Genomic DNA, 20,279 nt, shown 5'->3' with positions numbered 1-20,279 from the left:
AAGTAATCGGATACAATCATGAATCTATCTTTCATAAAGCACAAGAAAATATTTTCGAATTCGATATCTTAATTTTTGCCCTTTTTGATTGAAATACGCGGTTTCAAGGTGTTTTTAACGAAAAAAATTTAAAAATGGCATAAAAAAATGTGAATAGATTGCTAAAAGTTTTATTCCTGAACTCAAATGTCCGATGAGCTGAAAAATATAACTTTTCAGTTCTCTTGTAAGCCGCGTCTTTGTTTCCTGATTTTTATAAGTAATTAATACAGCATTCATTTGAAATAGTCATAAATTATGCATAGAGAACATCTTGTTGAATTCAATGTTTATATGTTTAAATAACTCTTACATCTGTCATGTTGCTGCTTATATAGTTTGTTTATGTCTGGTCATTGCAAATTAGTCTTCTTTTTGTGATGCGTTTTGGCCAATAAAAGCCGATATATATATAGAATGTAATGCAACTGCTGTTCCTGTGCGACACAGTTTCAAAGAATATTCAAACAGGTACTTTTTCAAAGAAAATCCCGCTCATCATGTATTTTCTACTTCAACAAATTTACAAATCGATGACACGGTAATAGTAAACCTACATAAAATCTTATATGCATAATATAAATGATCGTCTATTATATATATAATAACCTAGATGTGTTGCATAGCATCACGACATTCGTACGATGACTATAAGATCAAAATTCTAGATTTTTTTTCAAACACTTACCGTTTTCTTAAACTGATCTGGCCACAACCCTTAATAAACAATCCGAAACTTCTTTTTGACGTATGAAACATTTTGATACAGTTTCACAGAGATCCTCAAACTTTTACAAAAATTATTGTCCTGAAACAAGACAAAGGCTTGTTGTTAGCCCCTTATACCTAAACATTTCACACAATATCAAGCACAACCTGTGAAATAATTTCATTAAGATTCAAAAACTTGTACTCAAGTCAATGTCTGGAAACAAAATGTCATCGGAAGACGACAACGACTTCGCAATCCTATTAGAAGGTCGCAAATTTTGCAGACGTACATGTATAAAAAAAAATACCCTATCAAAGTTTTGAAGAAGCAACACTTAAAGCAACACTACATAATTTTTACTGTAAAAATCATCAATTGTTGTTCGACCGATGCGATTTGTTGCTTATCTGTAAAGCAACTCACGTACAAAAGCTTCGTTACCTTCGATCTTCAAATACAATAATCGTCATCTGATATGTATGTAATTTTACTAATTGTTTCCTATTAACGATCGTAACATATTGACTTAACGTGGATGCATAGGAGTAGGCGCTTGACGCACCTGATCTCGCTTTTTTTGGAGTCCATGCTACTCCCTCTGGTGTTTATACGACCGCAAAAATTAAAAAGAAGTTGGCCATGTATTGATATCACGTTGTCTTCGTTGCCGTCGTCGTCAGCTTCGTCCGAAGACAGATGGGTTCCAGATAATAACTTTAGTATATGTAAACAGAAATCAATAAAATTTTAACACAAGGTTTATCACCACTATAGAAAGGTTGAGATTGATTTTGGGGGTTATGGTCCCAACTGTTTATGAATTAGGGCCCAATGATTTTTGTTTAGTTTCCAGACAATATCTTGTTTGTAAGTGCATGGATCTTTCTGAAATTGTACCACAAGGTTATATATTACAAAGGAAAGTCTGTGATTGAGTTTTGGGGTAATTGCTTCTATGGTTCGGGAATTAGGGGACAAAAAGGGGCAAAATACTAGCAATGTTTCTAGTTTTCAGACAATAACGTGTGTGTAAGTGTATGGATCACTCTAAAATTGTGGGATTGAATTTTGGAGGTAATTGACACAAGCACGCAGGAATTAGGGAACAAACAGGGGCAAAAAAACAAGCACTTTTCTAGTTTCCATACAATTACTTTAGGTCAAGTATATGGATCTCTCTGAAATTTTACAGCAAGGTACCATACCACAAACGGAAAGCTTGAATTGATGTGAGTTTGTTGGTAATTACTGAAAGGGGGGTTTAAAAAATTGGAGGTTGAGGAGGGTCAGTTTGGGTTTTTTTCATAATTTTTTTATTGTCTTAAAATTTTCCATTTTTCCATTGATATAGTTTTTATTTGTATATCATCGGAAAAAAATACTGATATGGCTAGAGATACACAACAAAATGATGAGTAAACTGTTATATTAAGTATTGCACAATAGCAGGAAATCTTCAATTGCATTGTATTGCACTATAGCAGATTATTGCGCATAAGCAAGAAACCATCAAATCAATTGCACAGTATTGCTCAATTGTAAGAAATCTTCAATTGCACACTATTGTGCACTGGCAAAAAATTGCACCAAAGCAAGAAATCTTTTAAAGAAAATAAATAGAAAATTTCAACCCGTTTCAAATTTTTTAAATCTTTCACCACATTTATTTTGTGTCAGAAACCAATGTAATGTCAAAATTTTGATCACAATCCAAATTCAGACAGTATCAAGCTTGAATATTGTGCCCAAACTTGCACAAACTGTTCAGGGTTCGACCACTGCGGTCGTATCAGGCTGTGCTCAGCGAATCATTTTATTTTTGTTATTTAGATTTATGTATCTTCTTAATCAATTTTGTGAAATTTTAACATCGATAATCTACTGGACCCTTAAAAAATAGGGTCGATTTAATCTGTATTAATTTCACAACTGGGCCATTTTCAAAAAGTCTTTTTGATATTTTTACATCCACTGTATTACAGCCAAATGTGTTCCCTTAAAGGTTTTACAACAATGTTGCTTATCTATTAACTATTCATAAAATCATAATCGCATTAACCAAAAGTAACGTTTTGGAGGTTTAGAAATTTTGGCTAAATTAAGATATCTCTGATCCCCAAAATGTATGAGGAGGACATTGTCAACCAAAATCAATACTTTTTTTGAAGTTAAGCTGTAGCAATTTTCTACGGATATATATATCACTTCATTTTAGTAAGTTAATACTTCGATACAAAATTTGACACAAAAGAAATGTTTAACTTTGTATTAACATGTATTAAACAGCTACAGGTTGCATTTCTGTAAATATAGACAATGTAATTGCCCATAGGAACTCCCTTTGGGGCTAAAAATGTGACACTTTTACTATGAAGTTTCGTTGAATAGTATATCCTATCATAGAAATTGATATGAACTACTATTTTATTCAAAGGTCAAAATATAAGGCAGTGCGGATATTTTCATCATTTATATGCCCCATCCTTTACTTTTTGCTTACTTCGGAATTCATTTTTTCACCGCAATAGTATGTTTTTTTTATACTGGTAACAGTCCCAAGTTATGTCTCAATGAGATGAAACATAAAGATCATATCTGTGAACCAGTATGTCAACAGATCAAATTATCTATGAATATTATATATCTGCCCAAAAGAATCGTGGTTTGAGAATCAGCTGTATTAACAAAGTGCAATCTGTAAAACATGGTTGCACTGAATAATGTTTTTGTTTTGTGAAAATATGTAAATGAAACTTTTTTTTTATATAAACCACGTCCACTTGTATTTTATTCCATCTGATGAGTTAAGCCTTTTTGCAACTGATTTTTACTGTTCGTTCTTATGTTGTACTGTTATACCACTGTCCCAGGTTAGAGAAGGGTTGGGATCCCGCTAACACGTTTAACTCCGCCAAATTATGTATGTATGTGCCTGTCCCAAGTCAGGAGCCTGTAATTCAGTGGTTGTCGTTTGTTTATGTGTTTATTTCTTTTTCGTTCATTTTTTTAATATAAATAAGGCCGTTAGTTTTCTCGTTTGAGTTGTATTACATTGTCTTTTTGGGGCCTTTTATATCTGACCATGCGTTATGGGTTTTGCTCATTGTTGAAGGCCGTACGGTGACCTGTAGTTGTTAATTTCTGTGTCATTTTGGTCTCTTGTGGATAGTTGTCTCATTGGCCATCATACCACATCTTCCCTTTTATATTTTGTTATAATCACTTTAAAGAACGATTTGAAAACTTTGAACTTTTGGCCATGTGAGTAGAACAAAAATAGCAGAAATAATGTTTTCTCCGTTAGCTTTCGTGTTTGGAGAATTCTTTTCAATTCAATTCAATGTTTTATTCAAGCTTCATCTCTCAATTGATAAATTTGTAAAACAATAATACATAAAATGACAGACATTCTATTCCGAATCGTATTAGACTATTAAAATGCATAGATATGATATATATTAAACAATAAGAAATACAGTTTTTTTTACAATATATAAAATCTTTATAGAAGAAGTCAAATGCATTTTAGTGCAAGCAAACAACTCAGTTTGTAACAGTTGTTTGTTTTTGTAGTAATTTAGATTATTTTCCATGTTGACTGCTGTATACAAATTTTTGACGGTTTTTACCTATTGTGTCTGTTTTTTATGCTCACACATTGTTGTCAATATATTGGAATTCTTTGCGAAAAAAAAGTAAAATCACAAAAATACTGAACTCAATGGAACATTCAATCGGAAAGACCCTATTCACATGGCAAAATCAAATGACAGATCACATCAAACGAATGGACAACAACTGTCATATTCCTGACTTGGTACAGGCATTTTAAAATGTAGAAAATTGTGGATTAAATCTGGTTTTATAGCGCTAAACCTCTCACTTTTACGACAGTCTCGTCAAATTCCGTTATATTTACAACGGTGCGTGAACAAAATAGACATAGTAAATAAAATAGTAAAAAGATGGGTACAGCAGTCATCTTAAAACAAACAATTTTACAAAAAAGCACAAAATCATCTATTAAATAAAAAACACATTAATTGCTTCGCGTGTCTGACGTCAGAAAATGTATACGTCACATAGGAAGAAATTTTGTCGTTCAATGTTTACACAAAACAATTTTATAATTCCACATGGGGAATATTGGCATACAGGGTTAAAAAATCAAAAGTATGTTAGAATTAATTTCAGAAATAGACCGAGATTTAAAATTGCCCAGAAGTTCTGTAAGAATCCACAAATGGTTAATACCACTACTCGTATGTATAATAGAACTACAATAGAACTATAACATAATGACATATAATAGAAGAATAACACAATGACGGGATCTTTTACAGTACATACAGAGTCACGTTATAAGAACCAATGAAACACAAAGAGTCGCATATACAAAACACACCAGCAAAAATGAAAGATAAAACAAATACAATTGGGACAGGCGCAAAAATGCGGCGGGGTTAAACATGTTTGTGAGATCTCAACCCTACCCCTATACCTCTAGCCAATGTAGAAAAGTAAACGCATAACAATACTCACATTAAAATTCAGTTCAAGAGAAGTCCGAGTCTGATGTCAGAAGATGTAACCAAAGAAAATAAACAAAATGACAATAATACATAAATAACAACAGACTACTAGCAGTTAACTGACATGCCAGCTCCAGACTTCAATTAAATTGACTGAAAGATTATGATTTCATCATATGAACATCAGGCACAATCCTTCCCGTTAGGGGTTTAGTATCATACCATCATAACATATATGAGAAGAACATAACCCGTGTCATGCCAACAACTGGTTTTTTAATAAATGTGTTTAGTTCCGATGCAAAGACCCTATAAGTGAATCAATATTAACGCCAAAATATGCAATCTTTAATGACCATAAGACTGTTTTTATATTTAATAGCATTTCTTTGTTATTATAAGTCTTATTTCCCATCTCAATAGGTTTTGCTAATATTCTAACCATCTTTCGATTGAGTTTGTTTACATGCCACCAAAAGAGTAAAAGGGGTTCACGTCTTATCTATGGTCGATGTACCAAAAAGTAAAATTACAAAACTACTGAACTCTAAATTCTGAGGAAAATTCAAAACGGAGTGTCTGTAGTTAAATGGCAAAACCAAAAGCTCAAACACACCAACAAATGGAAAACAACTGTCATATTCCTGACTAGGTACAGACATTTTCTTATGTAAAAAATGATGGATTTAACCTGGTATTATAGCTAGCTAAACCTCTCACTTGTATGTTAGTCGCATAGCTTTCCATTATATTACACAAAACAAACAAACATAATGTACAAATATCAAAATAGAGGTACATCAGTCTGCTTTGTTTTATTATCTTAATCATTATAAAAACAAACAAATATGTTACAAAGAAGCACAAAAAGGCATATTGACCCAATAGAATTAGCAAAAATGAGGAAAAAAACACTTTTTTAAATTTACCATAGCACATTAACACAATGTCGAGATGTACAGAGCAACGTCAAATGGATCACAAAAAAAAAGACTAAACAGTAAAAGTAAAATTCATCAAGATAAATATAGGAATAATACAATACGTTAAAAGATGGAAACTAATCAGACTTCTAACAGAAATACATAAAATCTTATACGCATGGCCATACACTAAAAGGTCTAATGGTTTAAGCCCCAGTAGACTAAATCGATAAGTCGTATTTTATTGATGTTATAATTCCTCACTTACACAGTTAAAACAGGCACGTTAATGTTGCTATGAACATACTATGATAAACAAAATTAACTAATTCTTGATAGCGTGGTACAAAAAAAAAAGAGAATTTAAAACTTTAAAAAAAAACCGCCCCCCCTGACGCCATCAACCTTAATCGTTCTTTTAAGTTGTTGTAAGCGAAGACATTTCCAATTTAGGATTCCTTATAAAGGATTTATATAGGATTTAGTTGTGAGAACGGCTAGCACAATATGATTTTACTTTTGTTGTGCAACCGATGTTGTTTCAAAATTGACAGTGCGCTTCTTAGTTTATTTTACCATTAAATGCAGACAGGGGCAACAGTAAAAGAGATTAGAACATTGGTACCATATAATATAAAAAAAAAAGAAAAAGGAATGGTATGATTGCTATGAGACACCTCTCCACCAGAGACAAAATGGTTCCAAAATTTTTTCACAATTTATTAAAATGCACCGTAACTGCATTCCTTATACAAGACTGCTACCTATTATACCTAAGACATTTACATTCAGATTGGGCTGACGAACGGTTACTTGGCATTGTATATACAATATACATTAGGAGTTTGTATGGCTTTGATAGTGACAAGAGAAGTATCAATTTATAAATTCATTAAATTGACCGGGAAGATCTAAATTATCTTGTCATTCTGTTTTCAATAATGCCAAATCTGAAGAAATTTCTCTCAACAACAATGACATAGCAGCCCCATATGGACTCATCATATTTATCTTTCAATTGTTAATGATATGGTAAATATGACAACATATGAATAAAGGTGTATGGACCTCAATTATTTTTTTATAGATATGTGGACATAATTCAACGGCTTCAATTGACCTTTCTTCCCATAATTATGACATTGTCGGTTCCATGATATCACTGAAGATCTAGACCTGATGCCAAATACAACCTATGAAATTAAATCTACATATCAAAACATGCAGTAAATTTTTCTATAGTGTATTGAGTTGACTCAACTCTCAATTTACTCCTTAATATAGCCCCATACACAAAAGCCTTACTAACATATAACAAGACTGACTAATCAATTCTGAAATAATAGAATTGAAGTGCGAGAAAAAAATATAAGAATAAAAAAAATGATACAATACAAGTGTCTCCTAAGCCCGATGTCTAAATGAATAATTCAGTTGATGTTTACAACATTGTCATATCGGGGCCTTTTATAGCTGACTATGCGGTAGGGCTTTGCTCTTTGTTGAAGACCGTACGATGACCTATACTTGTTAATGTCTGTGTCATTTTGTTTTTTTGGACAGTTGTCTCATTGGCAATTATACCACATTTTTTTTTTATAAAACTTCATGATAGGAAAACAAAATGTATACTTTATCTCAGGCTGTTAATAAACCAAACATGCAGCCCTTAAATTGATAATTAGATTTGTATACGAGTGATTCCCCTTCTCAGGCACTAACTGTGACTATATGTAATGGTCTGTTCTGAGATTAGTTTTTGTTGAACATATATTTAAACTCATTTCATAATTAAAATCTCATGATCAAATTACATTACGACTTGAAAAAAAGGAAAATTTCTACAAAAACTTCTATGAGGCAGAAATCCAACGATGCAAGTAATCAAAAGATATACATACTTTTACATAACGAATCGATGCGGCGAATAACAAAAACAAGTAATGTGTTTTTCTTTGTTTTTAAGCTCGACTAGAGAACTTAACTTGAAAATTGAGTACTGTTTCAGGTAACAGGATTTATAATCTACTAAAGACCTGTATAGTTTTTTCTTGATGACATTGATTAAATTGAATGGTAACCGTGTTTCCCATTTTAATATCTTTAATCACAAAAACTTTAATCTTAAAAGGTTCATTTTCAAATTGTCAATCTCAAATGGAATTTGCTCGTGTTTTGTCAAATCAATATACGTTAATTGTTCGAGTTCAGATGGAATATTGCAACTGTCAAGGACAAGTAAAATTAGAAAATGTGGTCTTGTCTGCAAAAGATCCAATATTTATGTCTTCAGCAATGGCCATTCTCGCTCTAGGAAAGAGTTACTGACAAACATCAGTGTCCTACTACTAGTATCAGCGGAATCCAGTGCATCCAGAATTATCGAACTGTACAATTTATGATCAACAAACAAAGGCCGTCCTGTAAAATAAAGGAGAATAGTATGTGTTAAAGTATTCTTGTAACGTGCTATAGTGTTCTTTTATTTGTCTTTGTAAATTATTACATTATACTGTTAAGTCTACTTTTGTAATAATCATTTGACGAACTCGGTACTTATACATCCCGTCATTGTGTTACTGTTCAATGGTAAATGTGTGTATTCTTGTCTATCTTTTTTGTTGCTGTGATTTGTCTATAAATAAAGGCAACAGTAGTATACCGCTGTTCAAAACTCATAAATCCATGGACAAAAAACAAAATCGGGATAACAAACTAAAACCGAGGGAAACGCATTAAATATAAGAGGAGAACAACGACATAACACTAAAATGTAACACATATAGACAAAATCCCACGAGAATAACAAATATAACATATATATATAACATCAAAACCAAATACATGAATTTGGGATAGACAAGTACCGTGACACGTCTTATCGCAATGTGAATTTACACTCAAAAATAAGAGAAAACAAACGACACAACGTTATAATGTAATACACGTCTTTTTGTTTTTCTTTGTTACATATTTTTTTGTTTAAAACGATTTAAAGTATTACACAAATGTGACTGTTGAATCCCTTTCTTTTGGAATTGGTACCTATTATGTCTGTTTGTTTTGTTCACATATCGTTGTCATTATAATGAAATTCTATGCGACTGTCATACAAGTAAGCTAATTATAGAACCAGAATTAATCCAGCATTTTCTACATAAGAAAATGCCTGTACCAAGTCAGGAATATGACAGTTGTTATCCATTCGTTTAATGTGTTTGAGCTTTTGATTTCGCCATTTGTTAGGGACTTTCCGTTTCGAATTTTCCTTGGAGTTTGGTATTTTTGCTATTTATTACTTTTTACAAAATGTTTTGACTTTTAAAGAAAACGACTACTTTACTTATTTATAAAAAATGGTAAGAAATCATTTTAACATGTGAAAAGGCATATTATTATCTTAGTTTGAAAAGGCATATTTTAATATATTATTATCTTAGTTCTACCAATAATTGAAAAAACATATAAATTCAGATTCTTTGTCCAACTCTTCGGATTCTGTTTCCTTCTCACATTGCTAAAGCTCAAATTAGTTTTATCTAAAGCAGAATCTTAATGGTGTTTATTTAGCAAAACAAAAATACACTCTTTTCTATTCCGGCGCATATGAGTTCGACCTTGTTTTTTTGTAATGATGTTCCACGTAGATTTTTTTCCTTCTCTCTCTCTATCTCTTTCTCCCATTATTTCAAATTTTGAGAAGGAAAATAACGTTTATTATGCTTCTGTACCTGTCAAAGAAAAGAAAAACGCTGCCAGAAATTTTTTCTATCTCTCCCTCTCTAAATTCTAAACTTCATACATGTTTTCTCTTTTCGGAATGTTGACTTTGAATCAGAAATATCAAAATTTGTTAGGACTTTAAATTTTGTTGACTTTTGACATAGATTATTTTCTTTTCACTGCTATAAATAATACTTTGATGTAATCTGATGCGGTAACTTTATAAACGTTTAAGACTTCTTAATACTCATACGGTCGAACATTGATTTAAAAGACAGATACTTGTGCAGTCATGCCTCAATATTTACCCTTTAGAGCAACATCGTCATCGAACAACTGTAAAGAGAGCTGATCAAGTATAAAACTTTTAATCCATCCAACATCATCTTTTCCAATGATTGCTGATAAGTCGTACTCAAAAGATTTTTGTACCTGGCATTGTTCACCGTTTTCATTTTTGCATGATTGTTCTCTCCCTTCAATGACTTTCGCAATTTCTAATTGTGTATATATACCAAAGGAACATCTTCCGTTCGTTCAAACTTACGCCTCTTGATTTTTGGGTCAAGGTGTGTAGTGGGTGGTCTCACTCTATAAATACGGCTCGTAAAAGCCTCGGCAACATGTGATTGGTATTCGTTGAGCGGAATAGTATACAGATAAGTAATGATACCCAGCTTTGCTCTATCAAACTTTTCGTTAAAGCTTCACTGATAATACTTATGTTTTCATATTTTCTGACAAAGAATGTTAACACATTAAATATGTCTCCAAAATTTGATATTCCTTTTAACATGTATTTTAAAATACTTCTTATATTTGATTTGTTTTGGAACTTGGAGAATAAAAAAGCCCTTTTTGCCCACGCCACTGCAGTTTCATATTCCTCTAAATCAAATAAGATACTTCCAAATCTATATGCTAATGTGTATGTTTGCCCTTTGTGACGAAGGGCTGTGTTTATATGGTTTAGAGCTTCGTTTAAGTATTCTACATCTTTAACAAATTCTTTTCCATTTTGTTTGCAGAAAGGAAACTTTGACAGATACTGACAAACCATGGCTAAATCAATAGAATTGAATGCAAAAAAGTGCTCTTTCGCGAGTACAAGACCGTCCTCACGTGCTTTTAACAAAAATGTGTTGCACTTTTCCTGATCTCCCAACCTTTCATTTAGGTCAAACATATCAATATAAAGAAAGAACCATATTCAGCTAAATGTGTCCTTCGGTTTAAGTTGATAGCTTTTGTTAGCAATTTGTCTGCTTTTTCTAAAGTGCTTAATTTATCATGTTTATTGTGTATAGATTTTGACCATATCCACAGTGCTTCCCCATATCGATGTAAAATTACTTCGTCGTTCGGACATATGCTTACGGCATTTAGGAATCCCTTTTCTGCATCGTTTTGCATATTTTCAAATTCATCTTTTCCATTTTCAAGACTATCCACGTCAAAGGCCAAACAATCACGAAAGACATTTCTTCTTGATACTAAAATATAAGCAATATATGCGTACGATCGAGCTCTGTAATAGGCAAACTCTCTTATATCCTGTGGTAAATTTATAACTTCTAAAAATAAACAACATGAATCATTGGTCAGTTTAGACAATGCATTTTTCGTATTGGGGCTATCATCTTTAGATTTCCACAATGAACTGTACAGTCTACTGCAAGCCATTGCGTGGTAAAATTTCCATAAGGTGATCTTCGTTTTAGCTACAGACAAGATTTCCAGCCTCTTGATTCTTTCTTGTAATAAAGCAACACTTTTTTGGCGCTTTTCGAACAAATGTTGATTCATAGGCTGGCTACACATTCCATCAAGTAGACATTGTGCTGTCAATAAACTATGTGTTGCGTTTCGGAGACTTTGTTTTCTATCTTCACTTGCAATGTTTACTTCCGCAATCAACTGCTTTGAAATATCTTTTAAACCTAACCTCGCTTTCAGCTCGTTGTTACCGAACTCTTCAAATAGGCATGCATAGCCTTGTTCTAATAAACAATGAGCAACTTCTTTACGGTCATTTAAATCATTGCTCTGTAAGACTCTTTGAATGGCATCATCGTACAGTTTTGCTTCTACATACACATTCAATTGTCTGTGCATTTCTGCAAGATCAGCAAGAGTGTTTAGATGATTCGGATTAGTTCTGAAGCCTTCTTTCAATTTTTGTATACTTGTTTTCAAACAACTGCGACGTGAAAAACGATTGTCAATTAAATTGACCATAAGAGTGATAGCTTGTTGTACAATCTCATTTTCCTTTACTTTTGCATCTTCTAATATTTCTTTTCTTCTTTCTATTTGACTGATATCTTCCATGTGCATTAAGTTCAGATTGAGTTTGTAGAACCCAGGACACATTGCTACTGGCTGCTCTTTTGACATTTTGGTTGAAGGCGAATTCAAAAAATACTTCTTAACTGAAAATAGTAACCAATAAATCCATACTGACATAGCATGTTTGAAATAAATATCAATTAATTTGTTCTGTAAAATACATGATTTATATAATTTGTTTTTTCCATTTATCAGTGCAATAAAGGCAAATGACCACGTGTACAGACTAACCAAACAATTCAAAGACTTAGGATCGAACATAATTCAATTATGAAAACGCTAAAAAAAATGTAGACCTTGCTATACCTATTTTTTTAAATGGTTTGCTTATATAAGGAGGACTAAAGATTTGAAACAACTATAGGTCTACGCAAAAGGAAATGTTTGGCATATTTAAATGTTTATATATTATTATAGCTGTAGAATTTGTCTAAATTGTAAATACTGTTCCTTTAGATATAGGTAGTAAAATGTTGATGGCTTTTGTTTAACAATGTTCTTACCACAATCAAAAAGTGAGCATATAAATTTATATATATCCAATTTAACTAAATGGCAAATATACATAAACAATCGTTTAAAGGATTATTATAACACTCACTTAACCTAGGAAATATATCCTGTGTTCACAAAGTGATAAAGTTATGTCAAACAAGAACATCGAATTGTTATTTGATATTTATACAAATTGCAATCAGACACTATCTTTTGAAGTGATAAATTATTAAAGTTATCGCTATCGATATTTTATTTACTAAAATTGAAATGTTATCATTTTCTGTAGATAAATTTGCACTGATAAATTATTACGTTTCTAAATTTTTGTGTAACTTTCCTGGGGATTAAAGGGTGTTTTTTTCTTTACTCTTGTAAAAGAAAGGGTTTACCTTTTGTTAAAACTGTTCGAAAACTGTAATTTGGCATCTTTTGTTTACGAATATTATGTATAAACTTCACAAATAATACACGATGGTATTGAAGTACAGAATCTATGTACTGACTTTTTATTATATCTTAATAACGTGTTATAGTATAATAATTCTTTTATTTGTTAGTCTATATTTGGCGATATCCATTTCACGTGGATTTGTACTCATATATTCCGTCATTATGTTATTGTGCTATGGTACATTTAAGTATTCATGTCTTTCGTTTTTTCTAATGTACTTTCTCTATATATGTTTTTTGTGTATCTTTATGGCATATTTGCTTGTCTGTATAGTGATTAAGATAATAACATAGAATGAAATTCAAAACAGTGTGGCTGTGGCCATTGATTGACACATTAAATCATCCATTTGACTGGGACAATTTAGGTGAACGTTTGTACGTAACGACCACTGCTCATTGTGTACTTTTTAAAGACACTTAAACTATGGGGTCACCAAAGGCTCCAACACCTTAATAAAGTAATTCGAAAAACTAATCAGAAATAACACGATGTTTTGATTTATATCAATTATATAAATCAAAACATAAAGGTTATTTCCTGATTAATTTTTTGAATTATTTTATAATTAAAGGCGTTAAGAAACCTTTGGTGACCCCACAGTTTAAATGTCTATCGTAGGTACGTCGTGAACAGTGGTCGTTACAGACAAACGTTCATGTAAATTGTCCCAGTCAATGGATGAATTTAATGTGTCAATCAATGGCCACAGCCACACGGTTTTGAATTGCATTCTAATGTTAACTGATGTACCCCTATTTTTGATATTTTACCTATTATGTTGTTTGTTTTGTACACATATCGTTGTCAATATAATGGAATTTTATGCGATTGTCTAACAAATGAACATTTTAGTTAGCTGTAAAGACAGGTTTAATTTACTATTTTCTACATACGAAAATGCCTGTACCAAGTCAGGATGATGACATTTGTTGTGTTTAAGCTTTTGATTTTGTCATTTGCTTATTAGCCTTCCGTTTAGAATATTCTTCGAATTTCGGAATTTTTGTTATTTTACTTTTGTCTCATTTATTGACATAGTCTGCTTAACCGAAAATGTGCTGAATGATCATAAGAAAATTTTTGTAAATTTTGTGCCTGATTTAAAGTATATCAATGGTGTGTATTGTCAGGTAGGTAATGTAACAAATGATAGAAATTGTATAATTACTAAATTAAGGTGTCACGTGTTTTCTGTCTGATAGATGGGCTATAAATATGGTTGATTTTCACAAAAAGCACTATATAAATGTGGTGTTTTTTCGAACCCCCCCCCCCCCTCCCACCATTAACATCTATATCAAAATGAATTGTTTGATACCTCCACTCCACCCCTTTGTTCTCATTAGTTAAATATCAATAATTAAGTGCAATGTAAAAACAATAATTGAACTAATATAAACATACTAGGCATTGATACATAGAATTTAGGGTTGAGTGCTGATTTTTCCAGCTCGTTCTTTTTCAAAATGACCATATTTCCTCAAAAGTGACCTATCGAATAAGACTAATTACCGGGTTTGTACTTGAACGTCTTACAATACTGGTGGTGTTGCTCAATCTTTAGTTCTATGTTGTGTATTTTAGACTTGTGTGTGTCTTTAGGTGGTATTTTCCATGTCGTTGTCGGTTTGTTTTCGACTTATGAATTTCACTTTCCCATTGGTATAAAAAAAAAAAAAAAAAAAAAAGAAGATGTGGTATGATTGCCAGTGAGACAACTATCCACAAAAGACCAAAATGACACAGACATTAACAACTATAGGTCACCGTACGGCCTTCAACAATGAGCGAAGCCCATACCGCATAGTCAGCTATAAAAGGCCCCGATAAAACAATGTAAAACAATTCAAACGAGAAAACTAACGGCCTTATTTATGTAAAAAAAAAATGAACTAAAAACAAATATGTAGCACATAAACAAACGACAACCACTGAATTACAGGCTCCTGACTTGGGAAAGGCACATACATAAATAATGTGGCGGGTTTAAACATGTTAGCGGGATTCCAACCCTCCCCCTAACCTGGGACAGTGGTATAACAGTACAACATAAGAACGAACTATAAAAATCAGTTAAAAAAAGGCTTAACTCATCAGATGGACAAAAATACAAGTGGACGTGGCCCGGTACTTATACATCCCGACAAAAAAAAGACACAATGAACAGATCTGAGAGTACTCGCAGTTATCTGACAGCTAGTTCAAAGCAACTAACAACTAATAAAAAAATCATGCATCTAAGACTAAACTATCAATCCGTACACATCCAACATCCAATGGATTTAGTGTAAAGACGTCATAAACTGCCAGAGAAAAACATGACCTTGTGCAATGCCAAGTTACATGTATCGACAGATTGTAGATCCATGAATATGTATATGTATATAGCATACTAGTAATATTAAGTTAGCTTTTAATTTACTGATAACAAAATCAATATTTATACCAATAAAAACAATATTCAATGATCTTATTACAGTGTTGAATAGGTAACCTTTTAGAATAAGTTTATTTAAAGGAGCGACAAGTTTACATGGATCATTTCTAAATGTCCGGGCACGGATAACAACATTTCCGTAAAAATGAGGATGTGCTATCCCGTTTGAAATAAGTTTTCTACAGGTACAACCAAACTTCAAAACCAAATCTTTTTTCTCTCTTTTAATTTGAAAGAGACTGAAGAAAGGGAATGGGTAAGTAGCTGCTTGTGAGAAATCCACTCTTTCTTTGTAAAATTTATCCTCACGAAGCTTCTACATATTTTTCCATTGAAGTCAGAAATAACCCTTTATTTTAACGTTGTAACTTCATTTCAGAAACTAATCATTGATCTACTTGTTATGGTGGTGATTTCACGTTATATGTTTGCATCTTCCCGGACTCAACAAATCAACAGTAGATCTTAATATATGCCATGTATACTGTCAAATATATACTCGTTTATGGTCATTTTAGTTGAACCCTACCAAGTCAACTTATCAAATCTGTATTAACATGTTTGATTTTATAAAATTGAATAGATAATCATCCTATAATTATTTGTATATGTGCATGTCGCAATCAGAAACTCTTGTTTTAATGATAAATGTATCAAGTTATCATTGTATTACAAATAAACATTTATTTTCTAAAATTGAATAGCAGTGCCGTAAATTAATTAGAGGCAAGTGGTATTGCGGGCTGACAAAAAATAAAAATGAAGAAAAAAACATTGTAAAAAAAAACACAAATATGGTTAAAATCATGCATTATTTTAATAACCTGGTTGCTTCTTTTACGTCTTTTCAAAATGTACAATAGAGCAAGCAATCAAACACATGCAGTTCTACTCAAATATAAAACAAGTACTATTGCTTCTGTTAGCATTGCCTGTTGGGTCATGTACTTGTGAGAGATCGTTTTCTGTCCTACGGCGCCTGTAAACATGGAACAGTTCAACAATGACGGAAAGCAGATTGTGTGTGTGGGTATGCTTCACACACATATAGAAGTGACAATGTTGACATTATTGAATGCATAAAAGTGCTTAAGAGATGGGATTCGTTCTGGCACAGAAAAATCGCCTTGCATTTTACAAAGCCTTACCGAATAAAATTCCTTTCAGTGTAAACAAACAGTGTCACGTTGTATAATAATTTGAATTTGAGTTATTAAATATGCATTTTTTTTAAGGTTTTAAAATTGTGTCTCTGAAACGAGGTAAAAATATTTCGATTGGGACAGCCAAAGAAGCCTGATAAACCACAAATAAATGCTCAACTTCAGGGGCTTTTCATTTTAAATTCGCAAATTGTTTCCCTCAAACTAAGTAAAATTGCTTGTGGAGAGTCATAAAGCAGGACAAGCGAAAGAGTTAAAACAAATCTTTACCGGCACACGTATTCTACCTCTGGTTTACAAATATTTTCAATATATTCCAGACGCTCCTTCATTGAAATATAACAAAAAATTAACAAGTGATGAATTCTAGGGAGGGAAATTGCATACATGGAAGAGGCCTGAAAAATAAAATTTTCTGCATAAAATTGGTCTAAAAAGTTCAAAAACACACAAAAGGCAAAGGAAAGACCATATTCCCCAAATAACAAATTTACATTGAAGTAGGATAACAGACAAGTAAAAACAGAGGTTCGTGATTTGGATAAGACTTCTAACGTAAGGCGGAGTAACTATTTTTTTTCCGACGTAGCCGGTATTAGTTTCGGTTTGTGCCCTTTGAACTTAAGGACGCTTAACTATGGCAACAGAATACGCATGCTCGAAAATCCTTTCTGTGATTGGACAAAATGCTGTCATGGTGGGTGATTTGGTTGTGTATGAAAAAACGTCTCGTTAATTATATCGTGATAAACTATAAATATTTGAACTAGATCTTACAAAGATTTATATTTTTATTAAAATAATTGTTTCTCCAATAGCTCTTTGCATCCGTGACAGCTGTTTATTCGGGACAATTATATAATTTTTAATGTAAACTTTGACTTTTAGAACGCACCTACGCATGTGAGATTTCCGCGGGGTTTTGGTGAATGTAAACAGAAAGATACGAGGACCGAGAATACTGAACACAAACAGAGAAAACGTTATTTAAATGGTATCTTTGAGCTTCTAAAGGTTATCGAAATGATAGTTTTAAACATATACTCAAATTTAAATACGTCGGATATCTTTTTTAAAGATCCGAAAGATGATCCCAAATTGTCAAGCCTGTGCCAGTATCTGATCATAGACTTTGCAATGACAAAATACAGAGTGAATTTACCGAGTTAAGAAAGATTGGCAAAATGTGTTTCTCTTTTGGTAACACCAAGTAAATGTTTACAAAATTCAATGCGTAGTCGTTCTGAAAGAATCTTAGGATAAGCCTGATCTACATTTGTAGTCATAGTTTTATTTTCTTTTTTTTTGGAAAGGGTTGAAATATCCCCAAATTTTAGTACTATATAAGAGAATAGGTTTTATTGTATGCTCAAAAACATGAAGGCTGTTTTTTAAACTTGGATTCAGTGACATAAAGTCCTTGCGTAGCTTATGGTAGGCTTTTAACGCCTGTTATTAAAATAAAAATCATGTTTGATATGTCTGCCTGTCTTGTTAAATACACAAATGGCTTGGTTTTATTGGGATTAATTTTCAAACACCGATCTTAATCCATCAAGTTTACTTTGAAGTCCTTTTGCTGAAGTTGAAAAAAATGACAAGATCATCAGCATATGTATAGTAAAGAATAGGCTGGTCGTGAATAAACAACAGCTGGATCAGGGGAACTTTTAACACAATCAGGAAGTTCATTTATAAAAATTTTAAACAAATTTGGACTCAAATTGTCTCCCTGTTTTACTCCAACTTTAGTTCTAAGGAGATCTCTTATCATACTCTCTAACTATATTCAATAGCTTATGTTTTATCCCTGGGAAAATGACAGTATCAAAAGCCTTCTGGAAATCAACAAAGCAGGCAAACACTCTACCTTCTTTTGTATTACATTACTTATTTATAATAGTTTTTAGAATGAACATATGGTCAGATAGTCGGGTAAACCCAATTTGGCTCTCATCTCAATGATAAGATATTTATCTAAGGATTTACAAAGACGTGTATCAAGTATCTTATTAAAAAGGCTTCCACAATGAATCAGTAATTGTAATTCCTCGATAGTTATTATGGTCTTGTCTCGATAACGATCCCCATAACATTATTTTGACTCCTTACTTATGCTCTTTCGACTTAAAGTATCATTTTTAAATTGTAGATTTTTCTTTTAAATTCCACCTAGTAGGTACATACTAGTTTTTAAAAAGTTTATCTTTTCAATACATGCAAAATATAAAGAAAATAGATTAGGATACTGTTATTTCATGTGATGTCAAATTTGTTAAAATCGCTTATAATTAGTTGCCTCTTGGTTGATTTTATACATTATATTTTAAGTAACAGTGACTGGTCATTTCATTTTGTATTGGGGTTTTTTTTCGATTCGTTCCAATTTTCTTTCTTTTCGCACTTTACAGGTATCCCTCTCCTCACCTCTTTTATTTTTTATCATTTAGTGAAATCAACTTCACAAATATATCATATAATATATTCATATAACAAAAGACACGTTTAAAACTCTTGACTTGTCTTATTAGGTCCTATTCAATAAAGAGTTACGACCATCACAATTTTAAGTTACGACCATCCTGAACATTTTTGTTTTTCTAGTTACGACCATCATGCTCGAATTATTGAATGATCATTTCACGAAAATAAGAATGTTTTTATGTATCAAATTTTGTTTCAATATCAACGCACTGACGATTAGTATGTATGAGACAAGCGGTTTTACTGAAACATTTTTTTACTGCACGAAAATCGGAAAAGAAAAATGTATCCCTAGAGTTGTCTCCCATCTTCGGATGGTCGTAACTTTAAGTTACGACCATCCGCTTACCACCAGTGACACATGTGCTGCATATTCTTTATACTGACGACTTAAAGTCGTGCCGTCAATGACATATTTTCAAACACACCATACATGGTTTCTTTCTTATCTCATCTTGACATAATCAATTACACATCTTTAAGAAATGTGTGAGCCAACTCGAAATAGAGTGAGCCTCAATTCATTAACTGGAAACACTATTTTAAATTGCTAATTGTTACAGTTGATGATTATGCCAGACAATTGACAAAATGAATACAATGTGTGATGCTATTTTTTCCGAGTTTGTTGATACACATCAAGGTAATTATGGGTCTAAATACTCGTGCTACATCTATCTTGAAAGGTCCAAATGTTGCTAACAACATGTGGGTCCTCCAAGCAAAACAATATGTTGCCCAAGAAACAAAGCCCTAAACAATATAGATTTTGTTAGCAAATTACATTATAGTAAATGCTTGATAAATGAACGAGAGGCGGAAGATACAAAAGGAATATTCAACTTAATATGCTGAAGACAAATTGACAACGCTATGGCATAAAAAAAACAACGAAAATCCAAACATCAGACACAGGCATTTGCCTTTGACAAAACAAATCCCAAATACCTAAATATAACACAAGG

General features: G+C 32.2%; 1 long non-coding RNA gene across 1 annotated transcript; it reads right to left on the bottom strand.

Annotated features, from left to right (window-relative positions):
• Positions 1–8,282: 8,282 nt before the first annotated feature.
• LOC143066601 (uncharacterized) lies at positions 8,283–12,968 on the bottom strand. The gene is made up of 3 exons (XR_012975694.1): positions 12,880–12,968; positions 10,238–12,361; positions 8,283–8,627 (listed from the first exon to the last, which is right to left on the bottom strand). It is a non-coding gene; the product is annotated as an uncharacterized LOC143066601 (long non-coding RNA).
• Between the last annotated feature and the right edge of the window lie 7,311 nt (positions 12,969–20,279).

This window comes from Mytilus galloprovincialis, chromosome 3, assembly GCF_965363235.1.
Source record: "Mytilus galloprovincialis chromosome 3, xbMytGall1.hap1.1, whole genome shotgun sequence".
Classification (NCBI taxonomy): Eukaryota; Metazoa; Mollusca; class Bivalvia; order Mytilida; family Mytilidae; genus Mytilus; species Mytilus galloprovincialis.
The sequence above is the reverse complement of the archived record's forward strand: the minus strand, read 5'-3'. Positions and strand labels throughout refer to the sequence as shown.